The 27,962-nt window shown below is 50.3% G+C and overlaps 1 protein-coding gene across 1 annotated transcript in view; it reads left to right on the forward strand.

Annotated features, from left to right (window-relative positions):
- Nucleotides 1-27,962, forward strand: part of LOC119384176 (elongation of very long chain fatty acids protein AAEL008004) — a 582,544-nt gene that overhangs the window by 423,011 nt on the left and 131,571 nt on the right. The window lies entirely within an intron of this gene.

Genomic DNA, 27,962 nt, shown 5'->3' on the forward strand with positions numbered 1-27,962 from the left:
TTCAATGACAAACAAGACTGTATATGCAGCTCTTTGCTGGCTGCTTCGCATTTCATCGATTCCCACATTGCGTGGGATCTGCCGGCTTTTTACTTCCTTTTTTTCTTATTTCGTGCGATAGTGGTTAAGGACACCGGCGGTGGCGGCGGCAGACAACTACGTCGCGAACAACGGCCGTTGAAATGATCTCATAACAGATTTCACTGTAAAATTTTCATGGCGCCATCTGAGTCGTTTCTTGCGCGGCCGTGTTGTATGCGAAGGTCACGCACGGAAGGATGGTGTCCCACATCTTGTGTTCAACGTCGACATACATGGCCAGCTTTTCGGCGACGGTCTTAGTTAGACCCTCGGTGAGGCCATTGGTCTGCGGGTGGTAGGCAGTGGCTTGTTTGGCTGTATCTCAAGATCGCCTGAGTTCGGTCAGCAGTAAAGGCCGTACATCTACTGGTGATGGGTACCTCTGGGGCGACATGACGCAGGATGAAGTCCTCAACGAAGAACTTGGCTACCTCGGTGGCACTGCACTTGTACAGGGCCCTTGTTTTGGCGTAGTGGGTGAGGTAGTCGGTAGCTACGACGATCCATTGATTTCTGATATGTCTACTATTTTTTAATGAGAAATGAACGCTATTATTATTATTATTATTATTATTATTATTATTATTATTATTATTATTATTATGCAAGTTCACGACGGGGACGGCCTCAGTAAGTCTACCTCGATTTCTTGGAACGGTCGGCGAGGAAGTTCGATGGGCTTCATTAGTCTGGCTGGCTTAGACGGCGGTGTTTTCCCTCACTGGAAGTCTCGGGAAGTCCTTACTTAAAGGGCGAAGTCGGCAGTGAGGCCAGGCCAGTTGCAGTTTTATTGTGTCCTCGCGATCGTCCGAGTAAATCCAAGGTTTACAGCCGTTGGCTCATCGTGCAATGCTTTCAGAACCTCTAGACGTAATGCTGAATGCTGTAGGGGGTCTGGGCCAGCAGCCGCCCAGAATCCCTCAGGGACGAGGCAGACACCGAGTGACACGTCTGCTCTGTTCACAGGCCCGGCCACGACTGATCGTCAGCGGCCGCTGAGCCCTCCCAGCTACTCCTCTTTGTCCTATTCTAGGCCGGCTCGGCCGCTTCCGGCGCTCCCCAAACTGCCCCCTCCCATCCCGGTGAAAGCTGGGAGAGCGAGGTCATGGTGGCCACTAGTGGCCATGGCGGACCTCGCGTTGCGCACGCAACAAAGCGCCTGCAGAGTCTGTCCATTTTCTGGCCTCGGCAGCCATTGAAACTGCCGTAGCGCGGCTGCCCTGCATGCTCCGGGCGCTGGGCTTGGGATGCTCCTTGGCGGGCGTCTTGCCAACTTCGGCTGCTGGCTTGTGGCATCTCCAGTCGGGGCGTCAGCACTTCCTCCTCGTCTGCGTCCATCGCCAGCCCCTGCAGCCTGTGGCAACCTCCGCCTGGCCCCGTACTCCGCAGCCAATAGCGCCGCGCTGCGTGCGTGTGCAGTCCCCAGAGTTTTCGCTCTCCTCCTCCGCATGGTACTCATCCATGTGATGGCCCCAGCCTCGGTACCTTAGGCATCGTCGACGTCATCAGGGACCTCTGCATCGTCGGCGTCCACGCACTCCATGTCCTCGTCCCACATCCATCTTGGGGACCGCCATAAGCCTCAGCCAGCAATACTCAATTTCTTACACGTCCTCCTCAACTTCACCGTCCGCGCTGTCGGCTGTTCCCTCCCAGTCCACAACGCCGTCTCCCTCGCGCCATTTTCACCTATGGCGTCCTCCTCCGCTCAATTCTCCTCAACGACATCGGCGATATCCTGTTCGGCATATCAAGACTCAACAGCCTCTTCTTCGCGGTCCAGCAACTCTTCGGCCTTTTCCCCAACGACCTCCTCGTGCACATCAGCAGATTGCTCGCCCCTCGCGTTCTCCACGGCCTCCTCGTCGCCGCACAGCTAGCCGTCATCAGGTGCCGCCTCGTCGCACGAGCACGCCGCGTCGGCTGCGCCTTCCGCGTTTTCCTCGACGTCATTGTGATGCAGGTTCTTTTTTCGTTTCTTCGTAATAGCTCTCTAGCGCTGAGCCTCCAAGAGCATGAACGAGGACACGGCCTTTTGCTTCCCAAGCCACACAATACTTTTAATCAAACATTAAAGCGGAAACAATCTACATAAAACGAAACACTCAACAAAAGGTTCACTGCGCACGCTAAAAGATTCTTAACAATAAACAAAACGCAAGTTCAAAGATTTAAAGTAAGCGCTACACTTCAGGCGTGGTTGAGCAGCGGAGCGGGGATTAATACGAGTTCGGTCTAACCGACTAGCGGAGGCTTCACTGGTTGAGTTGACGGGTCTGGCTGGTGTTGACGAGGAAACGGTGGATGCTCGGCGACGCACTATGAAGCGAAGATTAGCCCGATGAGCTGACTCGATGCAAGACTCGGGCGCGCAGCCCAACTGCCGTTGCTTTGCCTGCACCGGGATGCGAAACCCTCAGTCATTGGCCTGCGAAACCTTCAGTCATTGATTGGCTTTGCTTTTAAAAATTTGTTCACGCTGGGCAGTCGCCACTGCCGCACCGAAGCACTTGTTCAGAAACTTCATCGTTTCGGCACGCAGTTAAAACGCTGCTGTGTACAGGCGCCCGAAGATTTTCGAGCCCGGAGCACCCATGGCGATGAAGCACAATATTAATGTTGTCAGATGAGCCGTATTGAGTGACCATGGGGAAACAAACTAGCTACCGTACCCCCCTCTGTTAGTATTTAGGAAGTTTGGAGTGGCGCTGCTGACTGGAATGGCGGCTCTTCTATCAACATGCTTGCGCCCCCATAAAAACTGAAAGAAAAGTGACTCTCGAACAAGTGCGTAATAAACTGTCGCCACACCGTAGCGTCCCTGATCTTTCTTTTGTCTTGCCGTAACTGGTGGTACACATTCCGTGTAAATATACTATTCAATATCCGACTCGATATTCGATATTTTTGGCCATTATTTGTCACTATTCGATTCGAATTCGATTCGAGGGGATATTTAACTATTCGCGCACCCCTATATTTTATTCTTCTACCACACTATATTACATATGTTAATGTGGTTCCTTCCCGACATGAAGCCTGTATAGGGTCTTTTTGCAACGCAGTTTCAAGCACCGGCATCGCTCTGAGGTGGAACACTGTGCTCCCACGCAGAGGGCCCAGGTTCGAACCTCGTTCCATCCTGGAAATTTTTTCTTATTTCCCTTTTTTTCTGCTTTCGTGCGATAGCGGTTACGGACACCGGCGGCGGACAGCTACAGCGCCAAAAACATCCGTTGAAACATCCGCTGTAAAAAATTCATTGCATACCCTAAGAGTGGCGGAACTTGTTCGCCCTGCTAGAACGTCTCGAAATATTTGCGGGGTTTTCCAACAAAGTGCCGCAAATATAATACATCGACCACTTGCGACACGTTCGCGCCGCCGTATATTACCATCATTGATCCTCAACTGATCCAACCTTTTCAGGGTGTCTCACAGGCTCATTTTCTACATTGACCGCATCTCGTGATACGAAATTCAGCGCGCCAGAGCGAAAGAAACTGGCTGCAACTGCAGCCGCACACATACTTTCCATACAAACGCGGAGCTTCGCACATGTCAGTGGGTTGCCAGACCAGAGACGGCGCCGCCCGCTAGGCGATATGGCGGCGCCCACAAAAGAAAGGTCTATATGGGTGCAGTCAACTAGAATAAAAGAAATTGATGGAATACTTTTGAATTCACCGCTCATTTTGCAAATAGGTTCAGTCTAAATTGGCGATTTTGTTTACTCTTTTTGGTTTTTTGGACTTTACCTTCTTGATATCTGGTTTATAATATTTATCCTAGTTGATTGCATAGCTCCAACATTTACCTACGGAAATACCGAAACTTTGCTGAATTAAGCCATCCATTAGTTACTTATCATGGCTGGCGTGACTACCACATTTAATGCGCTTTTTGAAGATTACCAGCCAATAAATAAATAATCAACATGTTGCGCTCCTCCGAGTCCACTATATAAGATATGTTTGTTCCGAAGAAAAAGTCACAGTTTCGCCGCAACGGCGAAGCAATGAATGCGATAGCAATAAACTGGAATGTAACGTGAAGAACGGAAAGCAGCTCAAAATCGCCAGCGCGTCGCTCAAGCCCAAAGGACGCACGAAAAGAACGCACACAGGACGAGCGCGAACTATCATGCCTCACAGCTCAACACTTGAAGCGCACTGCTCAAACATAAAGCAGGACGCACGAAACGAACAAACAGGTACACACAGGACGAGCGCGAACTGTCACAGTTGTTACTTATTTCTGTTTGAACAGCGCGCTCCTTTCGCAAACGGGGCCGCTGCGAAGTGACCTTCGTACGCTCTGTGGCTTCAGCGCGGACATCGCGGGGAAAACACAAGACATGCAACCGCCCGCTCCACCTCCCCCACCCCCGGCCGCCCCCTTCTTTCCTCGAGATAAGCGCACGAAGGCGGCCACGCCCTGTAGGGCGAAGACCAACGGCGTTCGCAGGAGCGGGGCGATGATCTTTAAAGCGCTCAACGCGCGCACATCGCGCCATCTATGTGGCGAGTAAGAAAGCATGCTGAAGGAAATTGTGTATATAAATAGCTCGCCGTTAGCAGGCTGAAAGACGGTACTGTTGGTGGCGTAACTGTCTAACGCCGCTCGCTATATATATACATATATATATATATATATATATATATATATATTACATACATATATATATATATACATATATATATATATATACATACGTATATATATACATATATATATTATATATATATATATATATATATATATATATATATATATATATATATATATATATATATAAGCCACAAAGAAAAATAATTCAGAAAAACTTTACGACGCGCGGAATCGAACGGGCGAAGAGGTTCAGAATAGAACAGCCGGCCCGCAGCAAGGGTGCTGTCTCTGTGTCTGATTGCTTTACAATGGCGCAGCCTACGACGCGAATCGAACCTTGAAGATGAAGCCACCTGCCCTCGAGGGTCGTCGGCAGCACGGGCCTCTCCATCCAAGGAACGCCGTTCACGCTTCCTCGATCATGGGCTGCACGACTCGACCGCTGCTGTCGCCACGCCTCGAATTATCCGCGGACGGCGTCCATGCCTCTTCGATGGTTCCAGCGTACGACCTGCCAGGAACCATGCTACCACCTTCGTCTGAGAATCCGCACGGGTTCCTGTCGTCTGGGAACGTCGCATACGCTTCCCGTGACATGCACCCCGTGCTCAGTACTGTTCCAACGCGTGAGCATCCAAGGGACGCCGTTCAGGCTTCCTTGGACGTGGATGTTGCCGTCGGGAGTACTGCTAGCACCGCATACTTCGCGGACGTGAATCCTCGCTCCTTGTGCCCTTCATCCGACAGCGCCGCGGAGCTGTTGCCTACCATCGCACAACTCCGCGTCGAGATTGACACCTGAATAGCGCGGTGCTCCGAGCTGTATCCTGCCGCTATCCCATCATTGTGTGCAATGAATGCCCTGTTTGCTGTAGCTGCCTCACAAGGCCTTGATTCCAGCTCAGTCCAGAGCCGTAGAGAGCTCCGGTGTGCTCTGACGCAGCTCGCATCTCAACTGGGCTCCTTGGCGTCGGAGCCCAGTTGCCGGAGCATTGCTTCTCTATTTCGTCCTCTGAGCGTAGTTTGGCGCGCAAGCGGAGCTCATCTGCAGTCGAAGCGGCACTCATGTATTGCGAGCGCCCGCAGCATCAAGCGGCCACTACTGCGGGTTTGTCAAGTGGCTGATCGCAAGACAAAGCTTGCTGAACCACGAAACCTGGCTGCGCATTTGTTGGTGTGGAGCTACTTATTTGTGGTTATGTTACGTATAAGTATTTTGAACACCGTATATCCGAGTTTCAGCACATAAGGAACGACGCGGCCGCTAGGCTGACTTGGTCACATTTGACGCATTATAACTTGTTAGCAACCAAAATAATGCAACGTTTTTTTAGGCAGAATGATAGATGACATCCTCGACTTCAATCAGAGGGATTTAAAAAAAATTAAAAACGGCCTTTTTGAGAAAACTATTTTCAAAGTTCGGCGTTTTTAGTAAATTACTTATGTTTCAGCCCAATTATCGAGTAAAATCGAGCGTGATAAAACCACGAAAATTATTGTAAAGAGAGCGAAAGTATCAAAGTTAATATGTACCGATTTTTATTATCCTCAGTTTAACTTGTTCGCAGCAATAAATTCCTCAAATACAGGTATTTTGTGCGATTTGCCAAGTTTGTGATTTTTTCTTCAAAAGTGCTTCTACAAACAAGGAAAATAATAGACTCATAAGATTGTATTTAACTTGTTCTTTGTGTGGAATAAATATTGTGACCGAGAAGTGCACGGTTTTTTCCCTAGGTGCGCTCGAAATACAGAAATCGAGAAATTGGCGGAAAAGTGTTTTTTGCGGCCAAAATTTGTATATTTTTTTTTCAGGCGAACAAATTTTTTTTCGCGAAACTAACTTCGAAACCGTTGTTCTGGGTGTAATGCCTAGACCTACAGCAAATTTCATCAAAATCGGGAATGGTGACCGGGACCTCGTGTTCGATCTTATCTGGACACACCCCAGAGCAGGAATGTCTCGCCGTCGTTTGGGCCATACAAAAATTTCGACCATATCTGTACGGACGCCACTTCACAGTAATTACAGATCATCACGCCTTATGCTGGCTATCTTCTCTGAAAAACTTGTCTGGTCGCCTGGGTCCTTGGGTACTCCGTCTGCAAGAGTACAATTTTGACGTCGTCTACAAGTCTGGCAAGAAACACCAAGATGCTGACGCTCTCTCTCGCTGCCCCCTGCCACTACCATCGTCGAGTACGCTTGTCCATCGCGCGTCCCGTGATAGCGACGATGCGTCACCCCTTACGTTATCCCAAGTAGAGGTTACTGACACGCTGGCTTCCAATCACTACGCTCAATTTGCCTCCCGCCAGCGTGATGATCCATACTGCAATCGCATTATCGAACGCTTAAGTGGCAGATTGCCTCCGCCTAATGCCAGATTGCGTCGACAACTACGACAATTCAAGCTCGACAACAATGTTCTACATCGTTACGTTTATACTACCGATGGACACCGATGGGTTCCAGTTCTTCCACGTTCGCTACGTCACCATGACCTCGAAGCCTTTCACGACGACCCATGTGCAGGCCACTTGGGGTTCCACAAAACATACAGCCGCGTCAGGAGACGTTTCTTCTGGCCTGGCCTCTCTACCTTTGTAGCCAAGTACGTTGCATCTTGCCCTCTGTGCCAACGACGGAAGCGACCTACATCGTGTCCTGCTGGCCTATTACAGCCCATCCCATGTTCCGAGACACCTTTCGCCATCGTTGGAATCGATCTAGTCGGACCTTTCCCAATCACACCAGCAGGTCATCGATGGATCGTGACAGCTATTGATCACCTGACACGGTACGCAGAGACTGCTCCTCTACGTACTAGTTCTGCCTCAGATGTTGCCGATTTCTTTCTAAACGCCATTGTGTTGCGTCATGGGGCACCTCGCGTCCTGCTGAGTGATCGCGGCAAGACTTTCCTGTCCACCATCATTGAAGACCTACTGCGGACTTGTGACACAGTGCATAAGACGACTTCAGCCTACCACCCTCAAACAAATGGGTTGACAGAGAGATTTCATCGAACACTAACAGATATGTTATCCATGTATATCGGACCAAACCACGACAACTGGGATACAATTTTGCCATTTGTGACGTTCGCCCACAACACCGCTGTCCAACGAACTACTGGTTACTCTCCTTTCTACCTCGTGTATGGCCGCACACCGACGTTCACCATCGACGTCTCTTTCTTGAATACTCCACATAACGCCTCGACAACCATATCCGAGCAGTTCGTCTCAAGACTTTGCGAACGTCGGCAACGTGCTCGCCTCAATACAGAAGCCAGTCAGAAAGATCGCAAACAACGTTAGGATAGTTCTCATCGCGACGTCACCTTCAGTCCTGGGGATGAAGTGCTGCTTTGGACCCCTATTCGTACCCCAGGATTGTGCGACAAGTTCCAGTCATGCTTCATTTGACCATATATAAATATAGAACAAACTTCCCCTGTGAACTATCGTGTTACTCCCGCCGAGCCTCTTTCGGATCGTCGTTGCCGTGGTGCTGAACTAGTTCATGTTTCGCGTTTGAAGCCATTCGTTCGACTTCCCTTTTCCATCTAAGCCGCGGCCGGGCTGGCCGCTCGCGCGCGGGGAGGAAAGTTAGTGTGAGCATTATTCATGCGCTTCATCTTCTCATCTGTATATACTCATCATCACCACTCTGGCCTGGGTTGAGGGGCTCCCGCTCGGTGGATAAAAAAGAAGAGTTGTGTGACCTAAACGTTGCTTCACAATATATATATATATATATATATATATATAGATGCTGAAGTGAAGTGGACGAACCAATGAAAAACGATGCTTTATTGCCAACGTTGCGGCCGGGGGCCCGGCGTTCGTCAGGGCACACATGCATATGACTGTAATGCGTACGTCTTAAATAAGGACATGGCAGGGGGCGCCCCCATTGTGCATATTCACTGCTAACAAATTTTTACACAAAGGCATTCACTGTTAACAGACAGATATTCAGACATGCGCAGTATTTTGTATAGTGATAGCATAAATAGCGAAGTAGCAGTACATATTGAAAATGTGACAAAGCAAACCCAAACATAAAATAGCGATAGTATGTAGGGTGGTTGAAATATCACCACACTTGTGACACAATGAAAAAATAAAAAAATAAAAATAAAATCTATACAATGTTGATAAGTCACATTTGTTTGCAACGAAATGTACACGAGCAAAATACCAGCGTCGACGTCACATTATGATAGCAAGTTTACATGCGCATTCTGGTCACCTGAATGATTGGGCTGATGTCACCGAAGATTCGATCACGGCAGCAAACAACCGTGCACGCGCACTACGATGATTAATTTATCTCTTTTACTGGCAAAAATGTTAACCTGCCCGGATTCTCGTTGATCCGAGATGCTATGGCATTAAAGTTATAAATCAAAAAAAGATTCGCGAACCTCCCTTTCGTAGTGCGATTTAAACCCGGATTCGAGTATTGTGGCGGTTAGGTTGTCAAAAGAGTGGCCTGGCGCAGCGACGTGCTTGAACAGGGGAAGGCTAGGCAGGCCCAAGACATGCGACTTATGATTATTAAAGCGCAATCGGTAAGGGGTCTCCGTTTGGCCAATGTATTGAAGGTTACACGTTGAGCATTCTAGCAAGTAAATTACATTGCTCGTGTCGCAGTCGAAATTGCCTTTTATTCTTAAAGTAACGTTTGATGCAGCGCTCCTAACTATTTGCGATGTCGTCATTTGGGGGCACACCTTGCAACGTGTCTTGTTACACGGATGACATCCCACATGGACAGGCGTTGTTACTTTAGATGATGTTAGTATGACCCGTAGGTTTCTTGATCGTCGATAGACTGCTCGTGGAGGCTCCGGAAAGACGTCTTTGAGACGATTACTCTGCATTAGTATGTTATAGTGCTTTTTAAGAATGACGTTAACATTTGGAATCGACGCGGAATGTGTCAAAACTAAATTGGTGTGTTTTCGTTGCACAGTTTGTTCACCCGGTTTTAGAAGCGCCCTGCGGTCCATCGCATCGGCGCGCATGATCGCGTCATTCACTATCTGAGGCGGATATTTTTGTTCAGTTAGGGCATCGCGAAGCCTATCGCAGTTTTTAGCAAAGTCCGCATTTTCAGAGCACAGCCTCTTGAAGCGAAATGCTTGACTGTAGGGTATACTAGTCTTACAATTTTAACATGGCTGCTTTTAAAATAAAGATATCGGTGAACGTTGGTTGGTTTCCTGTATACCTTGGTAGCTATTTTCTCGCCACATAGCGACACTGTGACATCCAGAAAACATATGGATTTCATTGAGTACGATTGCGAGAAAGTAATGGACGGATGAACGTTGTTGAAATCTGCAATAAAAGTCAGGAGTTCTGCTTCGCCATGGTGCCAGATGAGGAAAATGTCGTCTATAAAACGTTTATAATAGTAGGGCTGTAATTTACGCGTTGAAAGAAAACGAGTTTCTAGTTGGCCCATAAATATATTCGCGTAATTGGGACCAATTTTGGTGCCCACTGAAGTGCCACTGACTTGTACGTAGTGTACACCGTCGAACTCCTAATTGTTAAGCTCTAGGATGAGTTTTAGTAATGTGGCTAACGTAGAGCTATCAACAGATTTGTCAAGGGATGAGTCGTCGTAAGCATCTACCACTGCACGAATGCCGTCGTCATGCGGAATGTTAGTGTAAAGTGAGGCGACATCTAATGTTACCAGCAGTGAATCACCAGGCACATTTAGGTCGATAATGTCAGCCAGGAAATGGGAAGTGTCCTTAAGATAAGATGGAAAAGTGGGAGGAAGCATACTAATAAGGCTATCGACATAGCTTGAAAGCAGTTCAGTGACACTACCAATGCCTGACACAATAGGGCGACCGGGGTTATTTGGCTTATGTATTTTAGGCAATAAGTAAAACCTTCCTGGAACAGGGCTGAGAGGGACTAGTGAATGCTTTGCTTTATCGGGAAGTTTGTCGTCCAATATTAAGTGTTTGATTGCGTCATTAACAATGTCCTTAAACTTATCGGTCGGGTCGTCATCGAGTCGTTTGTAAAATGTGTCATCATCTAGCTGCCTCCGAGCCTCACAAATGTAGTCCGTCGTGTTCATTATCACTACTGCGCCTCCCTTATCGGCGGGTTTAATTACGATGTCTGGGCGTTCTTGTAAGTTTGTAATTGCATTTCGTTCTTTGAGGGTCAGGTTCCTTTTGAATGAAATGCGGTTCCCATAAGCCTGTAGTATGTCACGTTGGACAGCAGAAATGTACATATCGAGGAATTTATCGCGCTTAGTTGGCGGCGTCCAGTGTTGACGGGAAGACATATTGCTCTTGGAAGACGAACGTTGATGGAAAAATTCGCTTAATCTCATATTTCGTGCGAATTCATCTAAGTCTTTTACCAAGTTAAATTCATTATATCCACCAGTAGCAGGGCAGAAATTTAAGCCTCGAGAAAGCACACTCATTTCCGAGTCGGATAAAACCGCGTTTGAAACGTTTACTACGTTAGGACTAGGTGATGGGCTATCTCGTCTAGAATGGGATGGTTCGACGGGAACTGAAACATCACTCGTCAGTGGCTGCGGAAGGATTATCTGGTCACGTAGCAACTTTTTCGCTTTCTTCTCTTCAATTTCCAACTGTTTCCTCTGTTCGTACTTAACGAGCGAGGCCGATTCAGAAGGATCCAACATGTGAATTTTACGTAACTGTTGTTCACTGTTTAGTAGCGTTTTGACAGCAGAATTATAATGGTCGATGATGACGCGCATGAGAGCTAGAGAGGCGTTCTTTAACGTTTCGTTCCATTTTTCGACGTTGCTTTGTGACATTTTGGGAGTTGCTGGTTGGAGCGAAATCAGAAGTCCTTTTGGCACAGTCAAGGCATTTAAATAAGTATTTAGCGTAGATGCGTGAAGTTTGTATTTTACGCGTTTTTCTATATTTTCCTAATTTTAAGGAAGCCACGACTGTGGACAGCGTTGTCGGTATCAGATGGTATCAGTCAATCTTCGAAGGTACAGTACGTTTCTTCGAAGGTACAGTACGTTTCTCGCGATTACAATTTCGTAAAGGGTAGCGGTGAGTCTAAGAAGCACTTCCAGACCTTTTTCGTGGTGAGCGTCCTTGATTCCTTGGTTCAGCAGCAACTGCGGCGTATGTAGGGTTCCGTTGCGCAAGTGGCTCGGTGCAGCATTCTGGCACATGCAGTTCACGAGGAGAAGGTACACGGGGCGAGGACGCATGTTCCCAAGGACCAGGTTGGCAGGCGTCAGAGGCTTGCTTCATGGGACCACTGGGCATGTGGTCTAGCCAGGAGGAAGACGAAGCATCAGTCGCGTTCCGGAAGCACAGCTGTTTGCTGTGGCCAGCCATCAGTGCAACACCCTCGAAGTTTGGGTGAAGGCCGTCCGCCGCGAGGACGCGCCCCGACGGAAGCCATACCAAGGCATGGTCCAGAAAGAACACCCGGGGAGAGCGACGGCAGAAGCTCCGTAGGCGGTCGTTGAAATCGCATGCTTCACGGTTGCAATGGCGGACAAAGGCTTCATTATGCTTGTCGTGACGGCGGTTGGTACCACGTGGGAGTAACAAAGTTGCATAAATCCTGCTTATCTTTGGGTGTTCCGCCAGAATGAGTTCCAGCCGGGTCTTGTACTTGTAGAATGTTACACGTCCGGTACTTTGAACCAAATCGTTTGTTCCGATGTGAAGAACCAGAGTTGTTGTTGAAGGCGGCACAAAGTCTAAAAGGCCTTGTACATCGCGTATCACAGCGCCAAACTGTGTGATGAACGCAGGAGTACCCTCCCGAAGAGGGTCAAAGTGCTGGAACAGGTACTTGGTTTGGGAGTCGCCTATCACAGCAGTAGAAACTCTAGTCTTCGGAAATTTCCACTTGATCGTTTTCGATGTCGTCCTGCCAGAATCCATAGATATTTGGTATATGTAGAAGGTCTTCCTGGATTCGGTAGAATTATAGATGCTGAAGTGAAGTGGACGAACGAACGAAAAACGATGCTTTATTGCCAACGTTGCCGCCGGGGACCGGCCTTCGTCAGGGCACACATGCATATGACTGTAATGCGTACGTCTTAAATAAGGACATGGCAGGGGGCGCCCCCATTGTGCATATTCACTGCTAACAAATTTTTACACAGAGGCATTCACTGTTAACAGACAGATATTCCGACATGCGCAGTATTTTGTATGGTGATAGCATAAATAGCGAAGTAGCAGTACATATTGAAAATGTGACAAAGCAAACCCAAACATAAAATAGCGATAGTATGTAGGGTGGTTGAAATATCACCACACTTGTGACACAATGAAAAAATAAAAAAATAAAAATAAAATCTATACAATGTTGATAAGTCACATTTGTTTGCAACGAAATGTACACGAGCAAAATACCAGCGTCGACGTCACATTATGATAGCAAGTTTACATGCGCATTCTGGTCACCTGAATGATTGGGCTGATGTCACCGAAGATTCGATCACGGCAGCAAACAACCGTGCACGCGCACTACGATGATTAATTTATCTCTTTTACAGGCAAAAATGTTAACCTGCCCGGATTCTCGTTGATCCGAGATGCTATGGCATTAAACTTATGAATCAAAAAAGATTCGCGAACCTCCCTTTCGTAGTGCGATTTAAACCCGGATTCGAGTATTGTGGCGGTTAGGTTGTCAAAAGAGTGGCCTGGCGTAGCGACGTGCTTGGACAGGGGAAGGCTAGGCAGGCCCAAGACATGCGACTTATGATTATTAAAGCGCAATCGGAAAGGGGTCTCCGTTTGGCCAATTAAGCAAAAAAATGTATTGAAGGTTACACGTTGAGCATTCTAGCAAGTAAATAACATTGCTCGTGTCGCAGTCGAAATTGCCTTTTATTCTTAAAGTAAAATTTGATGCAGCGCTCTTAACTATTTGCGATGTCGTCATTTGGGGGCACACCTTGCAACGTGTCTTGTTACACGGATGACATCCCTCATGGACAGGCGCTGTTACTTTAGATGATGTTAGTATGTCCCGTAGGTTTCTCGATCGTCGATAGACTGCTCGTGGAGGCTCCGGAAAGACGTCTTTGAGACGATTACTCGGCATTAGTATGTTATAATTATAGTATGTTACTAAAACTCATCCTAGAGCTTAACAATTTTGAGTTCGACGGTGTACACTACGTACAAGTCAGTGGCACTTCAATGGGCACCAAAATTGGTCCCAATTACGCGGATATATTTATGGGCGAACTAGAAACTCGTTTTCTTTGTGGAGATAGGTTTGCACTAGGCTTACCTACGAGCGCGACCGTGTAGGGACGCGACGTTCTCCACTGCCGCTGCGTGCGACGACGCTGCGGCCGGGTTCGTCGTTTTCTCCGACACGGCGCAGAAACCACGCACGAGGCAGGGTAACAACAACAACGGGTTTATTAACCCAAGATGCAGCACAGTGCGACACTCACGGGCTTGCAGGCCGTATAGGGAACTCCGCAAGACCGAGCAAGTACGCTTGCATACGGCGCCACGACTATCACACAAAGGGCAGCAGTCGAGCACACGAACGAGAAGCCGCCTGCTAAACAGCGCGTCAACCTCTCGTCAAGGCCTGAGAGCATCACTGGCGGCCAATGAGAACAGGCGTTGCGCAGTGACGTAAGCTAGCTTGGTGGCATGAGCATGTGAGCATGCCGAGGCATGCCCGGACGCGTGCTCGCGCGCCGGGAAGCCGACGCATGGCTCGCACCAGACAAAGAGGCCTGGCGCTGCCGCCGTGGTCGCCATACTGCCAATTAACGGCGGTGCCCGGCGCTCGAGCCGCGCGAGCCCAGCACACGCGCTAGCTGGGGAACGAGGCGCCAAAGGGGTGGGCGCGCTCGATTCCCACATTCCCCCCTCCTAAAGACCGAGGCCAGCCTGTGAAAGAGGCTGTCCGAGGCAAGTGGCAAGGTCAGCTCAGCCGCAAGGGGGCTGGCCAACGGGGCAAAGTCCAACGGGGGGGTGTCGTCTTCCCGGAGGTACAAGTCCATAAGTCGGCCATGGCCACGCGAAAGTTCCACCGAAAGTTCCAACACAAGTTCCACCAACGGGGAGAGCCCACTGCCGGGAGAAGGTCCGCAGCCCAGGAGGAACGGGAAAGACGGCACGAGGGCGGGCAGCTAGCCCGCTTGAAGTTCACCGGGCTGGAGAGGTTGTCAGCCGGGAACGTACGAGGCGTGGCTGCAAGTTGCGTGCGGCAGCCAACCGCCGGAAGTCGCTGGGACGGGGGCCACCCAGGAACAGCAAGCCGGAACAGCAGGCAGCCAGGAACGGAGGCCGAAGCGACCACGCTCGGACCTGGGCCACAGCTTGCGTGGGCGTACCAGCCGCCGAGGGCGGCCGCCGAAGCTGCCAGGTGGGTAAGGCAGGGTGGTGGTGGCTGCACGCCAGAAGGCAGGAACGAGACCACAGCAGGAAGGACCAGGGAACAGCAGGCCACAGGTTCAGCGACAGGCTGGGCGGCCCAGTAGAGCCAGGCGCATGGAGACGACAGGGCGACGCAGGAGTGGACAGAAATGTCCCCGGCATAGCCGGCTTGCCAAAAAGGGTGCCTGCCTGACAGTGCTGCCCAACAAAGGAGGCGCTTGCTAGGTTATGGCTTGGACAACACGTCAGAGGGTATTTTCGGCCAAGAGGGCCTTCTACCACTTCCAGACGTGTGCCACCGCACCTTAGCGCTTATTCTCCATTCACTGTCATGGTATGGAATAAAGTCCAGCTATTTGTCAGTGGGAGAAAGGTTGCTTACGTGCGTTTCCGCAGGTTGTACCGATGGCGTGGCTTGGAGCCAGCCTTCTCACGGTTCTCCTGCGGTTCGGCGACCGCCTCCCCCCCTCCCAAGTCGTTGCTGCGGGCAACGAAAGGTTTGAGGTCGGAGACGTTAACTGGACCGCCGACTTGGCTCCCTTGGGAGTCAGCCAGCTTGTACACCAGAGGCGACACTTTGGTCTGCACTCGGTATGGGCCCAACCACTTGGCCGACAGGGAGGCAGAGATGCCTTTGGCGGCGTCACTCAAGACGTGATTACGCCTGAGGACGAGGTCGCCGACATCGTAGTGCACTTCCCGATGCGACCGGTCGTATTGAGCCTTCTGTCCAGCTCGCGCTTTTGCCAGGTTGGAACGCGCCAGGTCGAGGGCTGCGTCCATCCGTGAGCGCAGTTCCGCCGCGTAGCCAGACGGGCAGGCGTTCGTGGCGGACGCCCCGCTACCGCCCCGCAGAACACGGTCCATGGGGTTAGGCAGCTCTCTCCCGAAGTTGAGGAAAGCGGGCGTGTACCCGGTTGAACGGTTCACCGTGGACCGCAAGGAGAAGCCTATCTCGTTAAGACAGGCATCCCAATCCCTGTGTTGCTGCGCAAAGGCGGTCAGCAAGGGCTTGAGGTTTCGTTTTATCCGCTCAGTCGGGTTGGCCTGTGGGTGATACGTGGTTGTCTTGCGGTGCTTAATGTCAAAGGCAGCACACGCATCCACAAACACCTTGGCCGTGATATTTATTTATTTATTTATTTATTTATTTATTTAACATACCTTACAGGCTCTCGTTAGAGCATAGGGTAAGGGGGGCTTACAGAAAAAAAGAAAGAAAAATGAGAACGTATACAGTTCAAATATACAAATAAATGCAACATAACAGCGACACTAATAACAGTAATAGAACATTGATTACAAGGAAAATACAGTCACCAAGTATATGCACATCCATACAAATGTCTATGAAATGATGCTAGGTGTAGTGAGAGAGTAGTTTCTCGCGGAACGCGTTGTTGTTAGTGACTGAAACTATCACGTCGGGAAGATCATTCCACAGTGAGATTGCCTGTGGCAAAGCAGATAAGTTGAACGCGCGTGTTCTGCCAAAAATACGCCTAAAGCTGCGCTGATTTCGCATGCGTGCAGACATGCGATCCGGTGTGTGTAGAGGGAAAGCGCATGGATTTCTGCTATTAATGTACTTGTGAAACAACACAAGGAGGGCTATCTTGCGGCGGATATCCAATGGTTGTAAACCGATCTCGCGTTTAATTTGTGATACACTGCTGTGACATTGGTAGTTCTGAGTGATGAAGCGGGCTGCTCTGTTTTGAATGGCTTCGATCATCTGTATTAAATAGTGTTGATAAGGTGACCAAACTGGTGAGGCATATTCTAACTGTGGACGTACGAATGTTAAATAGGCTATTTTGCGGACGCTCGATGTGGAGTAATGGAGATTTCGACGTAAATAACCTAGTGTTTTGGATGCCTTGGAACAAATGGAAGTTATGTGGGAAGACCATGAAAGTTTAGAGTCAATAATAACCCCTAGATATTTGTATGATGTGGTTCGAGATACTTCGCTATTTTTAATTTTGTATGAAAAAGTGGAAATCGAGGTTTTTCGGGAAACCGACATTATTTTACATTTTGAAGTGTTCAAGCTCATTAACCACTTATTACACCAACTGCAAACGAGGTCTAGGTCACCTTGAAGGGCCTCATGATCAGAGGAAGATGTTATGGTTCGATAAATGACACAGTCGTCTGCGAACAGGCGTATACGGGATGAAATGTTAGTCGGCAGATCGTTGATGAAGATTAAGAAGAGTAGAGGGCCAAGGACGCTACCCTGCGGCACTCCTGAAGTGACTTCTGCGATATCTGAATGAGAATCATTTGCAAATGTGAGCTGTTCACGAAATGAAAGAAAATTTCGGAGCCATGATAGCGTTAAGGAGTCCAATTTAAGAGGAAGACAGTATGGAAATCAGACGACAATGGGCGACACGGTCAAAGGCCTTCGAAAAATCGAGGAAAGCGCAATCTGTCTGTGTGTTCATGTCCAAGTTAGTCTGTAGATCTGTCGTGAATTCAAGTAGTTGTGTATCGCAAGAGAAACCTTTCCTAAAGCCATGTTGGGTGGAACTAAAAAAATCGTTTGATTCAAGATGACTGTAAATGTAGAAGCAATGATATGTTCTAGTAATTTACAGCTGATAGAGGTTAACGAGATGGGACGATAATTTTCAACCTGATCTTTACATCCTGCTTTAAATATGGGAATAACTTTTGCGACTTTCCAGTCCCTAGGAAGCTGACCGGTACACAAAGACTGTCTGAAAATGTGAAATAATATTTGAGAGGACGTGGGAATTGTATTTTTTAGTATCTTTGAATTGATATTATCTAGACCACTAGAAGTAGAAACTTTGAGGTTGTTGATTAGTTTAGTGATGCCCTCTAATGTTAATATCTACGGGTGCCATGAAAGGGTAATCAAGTTCCGGAAACTCAGGAATGCTAGAATGATCTTCCCGTGTGAAAACAGAAGAAAAAAATCTGTTAAATGCACTTGCACACTGGTCTCTTGGGAGAGGTAATTGATTTTTGCCTTTCAAAGTAATATCTGTCACAGCAGAAGCTGGTGATAATTGTTGCCAAAATTTTCTGGGATTGCATTTTAATAATGAAGGTAGGTCATGTTTAAAATACTTGTCTTTAGCAGTGAATAACGCAGAAGTATAACTTTTAAGACATTCCTTATATGAATTCCAAGCAGAGGCACTACAAGCGTGCATCGCGGTCCTATACAGCCTTTTTTTTCGATTCCTCAAAGTTCGCAAATATTTGTTAAACCATGGGTTTCTCTTATCATTAGATATGGCAATTTCAGGGACGTATTTGTCGACTAATAAAGTAATCTCATCTCTAAACAATGACCAATTTTCATCGACGGTACGACTTGGCAATGAGGGCAAGAATGTGCTGTGATAGAATTCTTCCAAGTCAGAATTCATACAACTATAATTGGCCTTACTGTAGTCTCTAATCACTTTTTTAGTTTTATCCGCGACTTTGAGAGGAATGTTTATTGATAATTGAACGAGCTTATGGTCACTAAACCCTTCAAGGCAAGAGATTTCACCTACATTATCGGGATCTGAGGTAAGTAATAAATCCAAAATATTATTGCCCCGTGTTGGCTGGTTGATTATTTGAGCGAAATTAAAATCAAGGGCAAAAGTCACAAAGTCAAGAGACATTTTTGAGGTGGATGAACAATTGGTCCAGTCAATTTGTGGTAAATTGAAGTCACCAAACAGATAGACATTATTAGTGCGGCATTTCTCAATAGCTAATGTGGTGCTGCTGCGAAGGTGATCTATAAATGATGGTTCAGAATCGGGAGGACGGTAACATACGCCTACTAGTATTTTAGTGGCACAAATCGTGCACGCGACCCAGACAATTTCTAAGTTTGAGTTTGTATCGATGACAAAAGTAGGTATCGATTTTTTTATAGCAATAAGGACACCTCCCCCACGTTTGCTTTGACGATCACGCCGGAAGACGTTATAATCGGCATTCCCGTGAAGAATTTCACTGTCATCAACATCCTGAGTAAGCCATGTTTCAGTGAGCAGGAGGACATCAGTTAGGCTATCTTCTAAGAATGAACAAATGAGATCACGCTTGCGCAGTAAACTGCGAATGTTAGTAAAGGAAACACATACAGCCGGTGCAGATTTACTCCGAATTTCTCTAGAGACATGCGCACGCCTATGCCTCAGCTATCTAGCAGACAGCTTGACTGCGTGAGTAGCACTATCATATATGTACGTTTTATCGCCTATGCGCAGACGATCAACGACTAACTTGTAGGGCTTGTTTTCATTTTTGGCAAATTCGATTAGCTTTCTTCTGGCTTGTAGCGTGGGTAAAGAGAAATCTTCACGTACTGAAAATGTCGATCCCTTTAGTTTATAAGCTGAAGCAAGAACGCTCTGCTTATCTTTAAAAAAAGCAAATTTTGCTATTATAGGCCGGTGTTTGCCAACAGCAAAGCGACCAAGTCTGTAAACTCGTTCAAATTGCGCGGCACTTGTATTCTTCTGTAGTTTCTCCGAGCAAAATTTAATCACCTTCTGCTCAGATGCATTCCAGTCCTCGTTTTCATCATCTTCTATTCCAAAAAATAGCAAGTTACAGCGCCTGAGTCTGTTTTCCGTGTCATCACATCTGGATGTGATTTCCACGAGTTTCTTAGAGATGGAGGACATAGCGGAACTCGAAGTGGCATCTGTGGTACATGAGGAGTGTAGACTGCCTTCCAGCTTCGACACCCTCTCTGAAAGAAGCTTTACCTCAGCGTTCGTGTTTATATGGCCTTGTTTTATGCCCCTGACCTCCTCAAGTAAAGCAGTTTGAGTAGCTTCAATTCGACGCACTGTATCGAGTACCGCACTATCCGACTTGGGCTCAAATGTAGGAGAACCGGTATTACCTTCGAGTACTGACACTCTATCCGATATGCTTCTCAAATCAGCTTCTATGCGCTGCACAGTCGACAAAACACTACTCAACATATTTTCCATTTTGGCTCCAGGCCCGGGATTTAACTCGACATCACCCGACAACACAAGCAACAACCCTAAGTACGCTGAGTGCACATTTGACAGCCAAGATAACACTCGTTTCATAGCACTGCAAAGTTCAGGTGGGCACGACAACGCAACAAGACAGTAGTCATTGCTTTTACAACATGAAGCATTTGCGAAATATCTAACCTGGAAGAGCAGCATAGGTAAGTGCGCCGTTTTCGCTGCGGTGCCGTGCCCAAGGAAGGTTGGTCTCGGTGGGCGTATATATGTGTTCGCTGCGGTGCACATCCCAATGGACGCGTCACTGTACGACCAGGGTTGCTTGGCGACGCTCGTGATGTCGAATGAACTTGGCTGCACGGGTAGATCCGATGCTGCAGGCGTCAGTAGATCCATTCGGCTATTAATCCAAGCATTTGAAGTCGAAGCCAAGTTGAAGCAGGGCAGGACACAGGAGAGCATCGCCTGGAAGAGCAGCATAGGTAAGTGCGCCGTTTTCGCTGCGGTGCCGTGCCAGGACGCATTGGACGCATTGTCCGTGATCAACTCCGCCGGAAAGCCAAAGCGGGTAAAGACATCGGTCAACTTGTCCCAGATTGCGCGTGCCGTTAGCTTCCGAAGGGGAAACAGCTCGACCCACTTCGTGAAGTGATCTGTGACAGCCAGGAGGAAAACATGGCCTCTCCGGCTTCTTGGGAAAGGTCCCATAATGTCGCAGGCCGCGACTTGCCAGGGTTGTTGGCTGTCGATCGGCTGCATGAGCCCGGGAGGCTTGCCACCACGAGGCTTCACGCATTGGCACACGCGGCATGAGCGAGTGTAGTGAAGGGCATCACGCTTCATGCCAGGCCAGGTAGCAGAGCGGCACAACTTTTGAAAAGTCTTAAGGCCACTCGCATGTCCGGCCAACCGCGAGTCGCGGAAATAGCCGAGGGTGGCTTTCCTTAGACTGCGGGGCATCACCACCTTGAAAGACTCCTGGGGAGCTTCTTCAGATGGGACATAGCGCAGGAGAACGCCATCAGCATCAAGCAGATACGAATCCAACATGCCCGCAGCAATATCAGTCTGCGTCCGGCACTCGGCGCCGACAGCAATACCAGCTGCCCGTTTGCGCCCGGCGGCTTGACCACCACGCTCCTCTGGGGAGCTCAGCTCTGTGAGCCCATCAGCAATTTGCTAACAAAACGGATCGTCCTGCTGTGCCTTGAGTAGGTCCTCTCTGCTGAAGATGATACCTGCGGACGTGACAGGGTCTACCAGGTATGCGTCCTCACCCGAGGCGGTCGACTCGAAAGTCACTTCGCCGTCGGGTTTCGCGCCTTTCGACCCACTGGAGCCAGGGGCCCCGGAGTCTACTTGGTGCAACTGCTCATGGGAGAGGCGGACACAAGTGTCGGACGCCAAAACGGGGGCACGCGACAAGGCGTCGGCCACGACATTCGAACTCCCTTTCCGGTAGCGCACAACAAAGTTGTACCGCTGCAAGGTCAACGCCCAGCGCGCGAGGCGGCCCGAGGGCTCACGCAAGCGCTTAAGCCAGGTGAGTGCCATGTGGTCCGTCTCCACCACGAATGGCACACCGTCGACGTAGCAGTCGAACTTCCGGAGAGCAAAGACTATAGCGAGACATTCCCGTTCAGTGACGCTGTAGTTGCGCTCGGCGGCGTTAAGTGACCGGCTCGCAAAGGCGACTGGCCGGAGGACGCCGTCGTGCTCCTGAAGCAGTACCGCCCCGAGACCCAGGTCGCTCGCGTCCGCTTGAACAACGAACTCCCTGTTGAGGTCGGGCTGCTTCAGATCGGCTGTGGCCACTAGAACATGAGATAGAGCCTTGAAGGCTCGCTCTTGCTCTGGCCCCCAGCTCCATCGTGCCGACTTTTTCAACAGTGCGGTCAAGGGCGCTTGGAGGTCCGCGCAGTTTGGGATGAACTGTCGGTAGTAGTTCACCATGCCCAAAAAGCGCCTCAGGCCCTGAATGTTCGCCGGCGCCGGGTACTCCACAATGGCATGTACCTTCTCCTCGCACGGAAGAACGCGACCGCTCTCGATGGTAAAGCCCAATAGTGAAATGCGAGTCTCAGCTATTTGAGCTTTCTTCGGGTTCAAGGTCAATCCGGCGGCACGCAACCTCTCGAGGACGTCCTCCAAGTGGCGGAGGTGCTCCTCGAACGTTCGAGAGAAGATGACGATGTCGTCGAGGTACGCCATGGCGTGTTGCCATTTAGCGTCCCCGAGAACGCGGTCTATCAGTCTCTGGAACGTAGCTGCAGCTCCAGAACAGCCAAACGGCATGCGGGTAAACTCGTACAAACCTCTGTGGGAGGTGAACGCAGTTTTCTCCGCGTCAGCCGGCTCCATCTGAACCTGCAGGTAACCGCGGCTAGCATCCAAGGTGCTGAAGTAGCAAGCACCGCCTAGCGCAGCCACGATCGAGTCAACGTTAGGCATAGGATAAGCATCCTTCCTCGTGACCTCGTTCAGCCGGCGGTAGTCCACACAGAGCCGGTGAGAGCCGTCTCTTTTGGGAACCATTACCACCGGTGAACCCCAGGGACTGTTTGAGTGTTGGACAACTCCGGTCTCAATCAACTCATCCAATGCCTGGTCAATTGCTTTCCTTTTTGCCGCACTGACGGGGCGAGGATTGCATTTCCACGGTTGTGCGTCGCCTGTGTCAATCCGGTGCCTCACCAGAGAGGTGCAACCCGGGCGTTCCGTGAACATGTCACTGAAACGTGTCAACAGCGACGACAGGCGTGCCTTCTCATGTGTCGACAAGCTGTCCGGTAAAGGCGGCAGCGAGCGATCCGAGCTGCTGCTTACCGGGGTGGTCACCGGCGTAGCCGAGACCTCGTCCACCACGGTAGCGCTATGCTCGAGAGAAAGCGGTAGGCACGGACCGTTTTCCGCCGCGCCGGCCAAAGGGCCAGTCTTGGCGCCGGAGTGAGAGACACGGGCCGAGGTGGCCACGCTTTGTCTCCTCTCCTCCTGCTCTCTCGTGGCGCCCGGCGACTTACGGGCAGCCGAGACCACGGGAGGTGTAGCGAATGGCCGTAGGGCGCCGGAAGGGCCGTCCCTGTAGCCTCCGCTCGCGACGTCTATCACGATACCCGTGTGCGCGAGAAAGTCGTGACCAAGAATCACGGGCACGGAAAGACCCGGGAGATGCACGAAGCGCTGTCGGCGCGCGCGATTCTCCCAGCGCACAACCAACCGCGCAGCGCCGCACGAGGTAGCGGTACCGCTAGCGAGATGGAAGGCAGTGTCGCAAGCTCGAATGCGGACAGAGCGGTCGCGCAAATGAGCCATAACCTCTTCGCCGAACAGCGAGATCGAAGCCCCGCTATCCAGCAACGCCGCAAACTCTCGACCAGCGATCGTAAGGGCGATGAACGGCGCCGGCGTGGCTGGAAAGTCATGTCCAGTGCGACACGCCATCGGTGCCAGAGGTTGGGTTACACCCCCATGCTCTCGTACTGCTGTAGCCGCCGGCGATGGGGAGCTCACCGACGGCTCACCCCGTTTCCCGACGGGCGAGCAGGCCGTTGCGTCGGTTGGGGCGCGTTGCATGATCGCGTGGAGTGGCAACGGTAGCAGACGACGCCTTTTCCCCCATCAGTGAGGGATTTTGGCGACCCTTGAGAGCTAGGAGGCCTCCGTTCGCTAGCCGCAGGGGGGGCTCCGCGATCGGATCTCTTCTCGTGCATTGGGGCACGGGGGTTCCGTCCTCGTTCACCCTGCAGTGCAAAGGGGCACGCCCGGACGTACGAGTACGGGTCGAGAGCGCGGTCCGAAACGTCCGGCGCGTCTCGTTGCTCTCTCACGGCCGAGGCCACCTCGTGATTAGGGGGATTACGGGGTGACGAGTCGCCACCAGCCCACGCACAACGAGGCTCGAGAGAAGCGGACGGCGGTGGCGGCGGGCGGTAGGCTCTCGCCGCCAGTATGTCGCCCTGAATGCGCTTCGCATCGGAGGCCAGCTCGTTTAGGTTACGATAACGGGCGCTCCGAAGGAAAGCGGCGAAGGTTGGATGAGCCTGGCGAATGGCTCGCTCTACCTTCTCAGCGTCTGATGCCGTAGGGTCGGCAAGGAGGTAGAGCTCCTGCAAAGCCCGGACGTACTCGAGAAGAGATTCGTCGGGATGCTGTGTTCGAAGCTCTAGCTCGCGACGCATGCGGCGCTCGTAGTCAGGAGGAAGGAATTCGCTACGGAAGAGCGCCTTAAACTCTTCCATCGAACGAGCCTGGTGGCCGACAAGTCGGTACCACCACGCCGCTTGGGCTGTCAGCGATACAGGCAATACGCTACCGAGCATAACGCTGTCGCTCAGCCCCATCGCCCGCTGATAGCGGTGCAGCGCCTCGAGGTACTCTGTGGCACTCATGCGGTCCGAATACCCGCTGTACTCAGACAGAGGTACCCTTAAGCTACTCGGTACGCTTGGCTGAGGGGACTCGGGGTCTCCCTTCAAAGCGCAAGGCTGCGAGCGCACCGCTTCCAACAGAACGTTTAGGAGCTGCGCCGCAGTTGCGTGCAGCGGTGATTGCTCCGAGGCGGGCGCGGCCGTAACAGGTGCGCGCGCCTGTTCCCCAACATGCGCGTCCGACCGAAAAGGGCCAGTACACGGCATGGAGGAGGGTAGGGTTTGCGCTCCGACTGGTGCTGGAGGCCTCACGCGACTGGCAAGCGGGTCGACAGCGGAGCACGGTGGCCAACGTCCGTCGAAAACGTCGCCTACGCGAGTCTCCGGCCAACGAGCGTCGGTGAACGCGGCGACGTTGTCGGTTAAGCGAGCAGGCTCGCGAACGACATCGTCAACCCTTCGCGCTCGCGACCACGGCGGGTCAGTAAGCGCGTTCCCGCCAACACCTGAGTGCCCCCGGTAGGAAGGACCGGGTGCGGCGATTTGAGCTGTCAACCGTGCTGCTGACAGGGAAAGGCCAGCGAGCGGAGACTGCGCCGGGGACGGGCCCGTAAGCGCGTGAGCCTCGAACAGCTGATACAGCCCGTTACTGGCTTGGCTAGGACTGTGGTACTCGTTCAAGCGGCTCGCATCACTGTAGGGGGCCCCGAAAAAGGGATCTCTCCCGGTGAACGCAAGCAGAGGGTCGCCGAGAGGGCCGTACCCCGTGCTGTCGCCGCCATCCGCCTCGAACAAGATCAAGTCCGTCGCCACAGGATCGAACACGAACGAGCGCCTCGAGGGGGTCTGCTCTGAGGCCATGCCGAAACCAAGTTGGGCGCCAGTTATGTGGAGATAGGTTTGCACTAGGCTTACCTACGAGCGCGACCGTGTAGGGACGCGACGTTCTCCACTGCCGCTGCGTGCGACGACGCTGCGGCCGGGTTCGTCGTTTTCTCCGACACGGCGCGGAAACCACGCACGAGGCAGGGTAACAACAACAACGGGTTTATTAACCCAAGATGCAGCACAGTGCGACACTCACGGGCTTGCAGGCCGTATAGGGAACTCCGCAAGACCGAGCAAGTACGCTTGCCTACGGCGCCACGACTATCACACAAAGGGCAGCAGTCGAGCACACGAACGAGAAGCCGCCTGCTAGAACAGCACGTCAACCTCTCGTCAAGGCCTGAGAGCATCTGACGCGGGCAAGCCCGCGCCAGACAGAAGCGAGCTCAAGGGGGAAGGGGGTTGTCACTGGCGGCCAATGAGAACAGGCGTTGCGCAGTGACGTAAGCTAGCTTGGTGGCGTGAGCATGTGAGCATGTCGAGGCATGCCCGGACGCGTGCTCGCGCGCCGGGAAGCCGACGCATGGCTCCCACCAGACAAAGAGACCTGGCGCTGCCGCCGAGGTCGCCATACTGCCAATTAACGGCGGTCCCCGGCGCTGGAGCCGCGCGAGCCCAACACACACGCTAGCTGGGGAACGAGGCGCCAAAGGGGTGGGCGCGCTCGATTCCCACATCTTTCAACGCGTAAATTACAGCCCTACTATTATAAACGTTTTATAGACGACATTTTCCTCATCTGGCACCATGGCGAAGCAGAACTCCTGATTTTATTGCAGATTTCAACAAGGTTCATCCGTCCATTACTTTCTCGCAATCGTACTCGATGAAATCCATATGTTTTCTGGATGTCACAGTGTCGCTATGTGGCGAAAAAATAGCTACGAAGGTATACAGGAAACCAACCGACGTTCACCGATATCTTCATTTTAAAAGCTGCCATGTTAAACATTGTAAAACTAGTATACCCTACAGTCAAGCACTTCGCTTCAAGAGGCTGTGCTCTGAAAATGCGGACTTTGCTAAAAACTGCGATAGGCTTCGCGATGCCCTAACTGAACAAAAATGCCCGCCTCAGATAGTGAATGACGCGATCATGCGCGCCGATGCGATGGACCGCAGGGCGCTTCTAAAAGCGGGTGAACAAACTGTGCAACGAAAACACACCAATTTAGTTTTGACACATTCCGCGTCGATTCCAAATGTTAACGTCATTCTTAAAAAGCACTATAACATACTAATGCAGAGTAATCGTCTCAAAGACGTCTTTCCGGAGTCTCCACGAGCAGTCTATCGACGATCGAGAAACCTACGGGACATACTAACATCATCTAAAGTAACAACGCCTGTCCATGTGGGATGTCATCCGTGTAACAAGACACGTTGCAAGGTGTGCCCTCAAATGACGACATCGCAAATAGTTTAGAGCGCTGCATCAAACTTTACTTTAACAATAAAAGGCAATTTCGACTGCGACACGAGCAATGTAATTTACTTGCTAGAATGCTCAACGTGTAACCTTGAATACATTGGCCAAACGGAGACCCCTTTCCGATTGCGCTTTAATAATCATAAGTCGCATGTCTTGGGCCTGCCTAGCCTTCCCCTGTCCAAGCACGTCGCTAGGCCAGGCCACTCTTTTGACAACCTAACCGCCACAATACTCGAATCCGGGTTTAAATCGCACTACGAAAGGGAGGTTCGCGAATCTTTTTTGATTCATAAGTTTAATGCCATAGCATCTGGGATCAACGAGAATCCGGGCAGGTTAACATTTTTGCCAGTAAAAGAGATAAATTAATCATCGTAGTGCGCGTGCACGGTTGTTTGCTGCCGTGATCGAACCTTCGGTGACATCAGCCCACTCATTCAGGTGACTAGAATGCGCATGTAAACTTGCTATCATAATGTGACGTCGACGCTGGTATTTTGCTCGTGTACATTTCGTTGCAAACAAATGTGACCTATCAACATTGTATAGATTTCATTTTTATTTTTTTATTTTTTCATTGTGTCACAAGTGTGGTGATATTTCAACCGCCCTACATACTATCGCTATTTTATGTTTGGGTTTGCTTTGTCACATTTTCAATATGTACTGCTACTTCGCTATTTATGCTATCACCATACAAAATACTGCGCATGTCTGAATATCTGTCTGTTAACAGTGAATGCCTCTGTGTAAAAATTTGTTAGCAGTGAATATGCACAATGGGGGCGCCCCCTGCCATGTCCTTATTTAAGACGTACACATTACAGTCATATGCATGTGTGCCCTGACGAAGGCCGGTCCCCGGCCGCAACGTTGGCAATAAAGCATCGTTTTTCGTTCGTTCGTCCACTTCACTTCAGCATCTATAATTCTACCGAATCCAGGAAGACCTTCTATATATATATATATATATATATATATATATATATATATATATATATATATATACGGTGAATGACGGCGGCCGCTGACGGCGAAAATCAGCTGAGACTCCATATAATTGCTATCGCAATAAAAAGTTATTTCAGCTCTGGGTCCCCCTATTAAATTCTTTTTTGTGGGCCTACCACCTTAATGTGCAAGGTCTTATTTAGCATGATCT

This window comes from Rhipicephalus sanguineus, chromosome 2 (genome assembly GCF_013339695.2).
Source record: "Rhipicephalus sanguineus isolate Rsan-2018 chromosome 2, BIME_Rsan_1.4, whole genome shotgun sequence".
Taxonomy (NCBI): domain Eukaryota; kingdom Metazoa; phylum Arthropoda; class Arachnida; order Ixodida; family Ixodidae; genus Rhipicephalus; species Rhipicephalus sanguineus.